General features: G+C 39.7%; 1 long non-coding RNA gene across 1 annotated transcript; it reads right to left on the bottom strand.

Moving 5' to 3' along the window:
- Positions 1–314: 314 nt before the first annotated feature.
- Positions 315–2,495, bottom strand: LOC106528039 (uncharacterized). Its single transcript, XR_001311460.1, has 3 exons — positions 2,236–2,495; positions 933–1,090; positions 315–493 (listed from the first exon to the last, which is right to left on the bottom strand). It is a non-coding gene; the product is annotated as an uncharacterized LOC106528039 (long non-coding RNA).
- Between the last annotated feature and the right edge of the window lie 1,192 nt (positions 2,496–3,687).

The raw sequence follows: 3,687 nt of genomic DNA on the forward strand, positions 1-3,687 counted from the left end.
TTTTTCTTGTTATCCTAGCAGAGCTGTTGCCTTTCAGTARGAATGTTGCCGTATCAAATTTCAGACAGGTACCTTTCTGGGTAAAGTTTGCATGTTCTCACCATGCATGCGTGGGTTTTCTCCAGCTTCCTTCCACAAATAAAAAACATAAACGTTAGGTCACCTAGATTGTACCGAATTGTGAGCATGAACAATTGTTTGTCTCTATGCTTCCCTGTGATGGACTTGCAACTTGTCCAGGGTGTACCCGTCTGTTGCACAGTGACCTCTGGACATGGGCACTGGTGAACCCTGTAATCTGGAAGTAAGAACAATATTCATCATATCTTTATTTAGCATATATTTATCCAAAGATAATGGATGGATGGATGGATGAACTGGATGAGTATTGTCTGCAGCAGCATCATAATTTTCCAAGATTGTCACGATCCGGTCACATTGTGGATCATGGAGYGAAAAGCAGATCATTGGATGTGAAGGGAGGCCAAACTATCTGTAAACGAAACCATAAAAGAAGCTGGTAAAGATAAGATGTTTACTGAGAAGACTCCATCAGAGAGTCCTCTGAATGTGTCGGACTGAAAGTGCCTGTAGATCTTTATTTCTACGATCATTTATTGGTGAAGTTTTATCAAATTTCAAACTCATTTTGTTTCAACAAAGGAAACAAAAAGAAAGGATTTTAAACGTATGCAGCTCTCAGGGATTCAACACAAAATCCCCAAAACCGTTGGGTCCAAAAATACATTTAGACWATGAACGCACGTTTGCAAGCTAACTCAAATAAACAGGAAACATCTGACTGAATTTATGAAACAATAAAGGAAGTGGAGTCAGCGTAGTGAAACAAAATGAATGCAATATAATTAAATATRTAACAGAACAGCAGTGCCATCCTGTCAGTTGTTGAAGTGAGTTGCATGTTGAATTACCCATCAGGAGCTGACCAGAAGTTTTCACACTCTGACAGCTGTGCTCTGTGTCTTTTTGACACGGCTCATTTCCTCAGCGAGGTTTGGCAGGAGAACGATTTTTCATCCACAGGACCGAGGCTGAGCTCCAGTGATCAGGAGGATGTTTGATGCGGAGACTGAACTCAGGAAAGTCCAGAAAAAAACACYTCATTTTAGGTAAAACTTGAAAAAAGTCAAACATTTTCAGCACCATATGGTGTACTGTGTGAATTTTATAACCTGTCAAAGTTTTTGTGAAGGTAATGAAGTAAACATTTGAAGTAAATGTTATTAAAATTTCATTTCTTTGGTTTAAAATCGACTGGGTGTGGTGGCCATCTTGAATTGGGTTGGCTCCAAAAGTTGACCCATTAAAATCGTTTTAGTGGTRAATTAAAATTTTGCAGGCAGCTTGAATTCACTTCAAACAACATTTGGCAACATTTTAAACAAAGTTCTTTGAAATCTTGGGGGCAAATTGGTGTAATGATCAACAACAATTCAAATTTAGTTCTTCAAAACTCATTTAATCAGTAATATAAAATGCAGTTTGCACCAACAAACAAGAGGAGGTTAAAGATGATGAACATTTAACATTAAACCCGAAACATAAGAAATATCTTATTAAAGATAAAACAAGAACACCTTGTCCAAGAAGTAAAAAAAACCTTCTTGGTTGCTTAAACTTGAACTTCTGAGAACTCAGCTTTGCACTAGTGCTTTTGTTTTTTTGGACAGGCAGCAGTGAAGGTGATGCACTCAGACATACGTTACTTCAGCAGTTGATGCTGTTCTGCGTTTTATGCCAAATATTTCTCTCAYTACTGGTTCTGTAGCAGATGTTTGATGTAACATACAGCAAATGCTCGGTATTTTCAAAGGGGAAAAAAACCTGCTTTACCCTGAAAGTGCACATATTTATTATTTTGGATGTATAAGACCCTGTGGGGACCAGAACTTCCGGGAAAACCTTTGTTTCCTCAAAAGGCTGTTGAGGTTTTTGCACAAAACACGAGCAGTGGGTGGAGCCGAAACAGTCACCTCTCCCACCCTTAGTCAAAATTATTAATTAAAGAAACAGTGTTTGGCTTTCATGCCTTGTGAATGCACAGCCTCTGCATAGTTGTTGCCAGTGGGGGAAACCTGCTGTTTGTTAATCCCGTGGTAACAGCTGAATAATTTTGCCGATTCATAGTGAACACAGTGAAGGATCTGCTGCTCTGGATTTTCCCAGCCCCCGTTTTTCTCTCATAGTTGGGTGACTGCAGCAGAATTTCCTCACCTTAAAGTGGGTCTATTGTTGGARATCACAAGTGCTGGACTGAGACCCTGCATGTGTGAAGGAACAGCATGCTCCAGATCTGTCCTTGTTCACAGCTGGCCTCTTCGCTCACTGCAGGAAAAATGAGTATTAATATCTAGAGATTATATAACTTAAAGAACTGCTGTCTGGAGGATGATGTCAGGCGCCTACAAGTTCTTAGATGCAACTATCTTGTTATCTGACTGGTATTTTATGGTGTCAAAGGTATGTGGCTGTGAGAAAATAATGTCAGTCACTTTGATTACCAAAGCTGGGGTCATGCAGGACAACCCATAAAACAAGTGATGGGTTTTAAGAAAACTTATATTAATGGTATTAACGTTCATTAGCATTAAAACCTACTACTTCTACTGTCTAAAAGTTGCTGTAGAGAACCAAATGTTTTACAATATTTTAGTAAATGTGTATGTAAGATGTTTCTTTCATCTTAGTCTAAAGTTATGCAGAGAATGGAATGATTTAGTCGAGTGTTAGTCGAGACTGTAGCAGCACATGTGTGAAAAAGTCGACTGCTCTTCCTGCGCTGTGCAGTATTTTTTTATGTGATTCCTTTGTCATGGGCAGGTGAACTGATGTCGGCTGGGCGTTTTCTGTGTTGCTAATAAAATAAATATGAAGGTCAATTAAATTATAAAACGTGAGGAAAAGCTCTCCTTTTTAATTTAATTGGCACATTTTTAATTGAATTTATTTAATGGTCCATTTATATATTTCTGCCTTTTTTCTAGTTATGTCAGTTTGGGTCCTCCATACTGTAGAACTTGGAAGAGGTAATTTAATGTCTGAATCAGGTGTGTTGGAGCAGGGAAAAACATAAAACCTGTAGGGCTGCGGCCCTCGAAGACCAGGATTGCCCACCCCTGTTGTAGAGTATRGYRCTTTGTGTATCCTGGTTGGATAGAAAGGCGCTATACATTGAAAGTACAGTTCTTTTACCGTTACTTCCTGTTTTGACTCATGTAAAAAGTTTTCAAAACATGCCAACGTATTCGGACAACTCCAAGCTATTGTGACAGAAGCCTAAGGGCCTAATTGGTGCGTCACTTTGGAGTTTCTGTGTCTCTCACTGCTTCGATGCCAAAGTTGGGATCTGTTTTAAGAGACAGACGTCACATCAGCTATCTATAGACTTGCCACAGATGATTCTGCCCATAACCACATTTCACTAATGTTGTGTGCTGTTTTCTCACATGCACAGTCTGTGAAATCATCAGYAGCAGCCTCGACTCATGGTGTGAAGTTCTCTTCAGCCTTGTATCTGCCCCCACCCCACCACCAGTGTTGTAGCTGAATTCTGCATTGGGGACAATGATGACATAGATGTATAGAGAACCTCATCAACGTCAGAGCTCCTATGAACAGGAACCCCACCACACACACACACACACACACACACACACACACACACAC

Source organism: Austrofundulus limnaeus, unplaced genomic scaffold, assembly GCF_001266775.1.
Source record: "Austrofundulus limnaeus strain Quisiro unplaced genomic scaffold, Austrofundulus_limnaeus-1.0 Scaffold357, whole genome shotgun sequence".
Taxonomy (NCBI): Eukaryota; Metazoa; Chordata; class Actinopteri; order Cyprinodontiformes; family Rivulidae; genus Austrofundulus; species Austrofundulus limnaeus.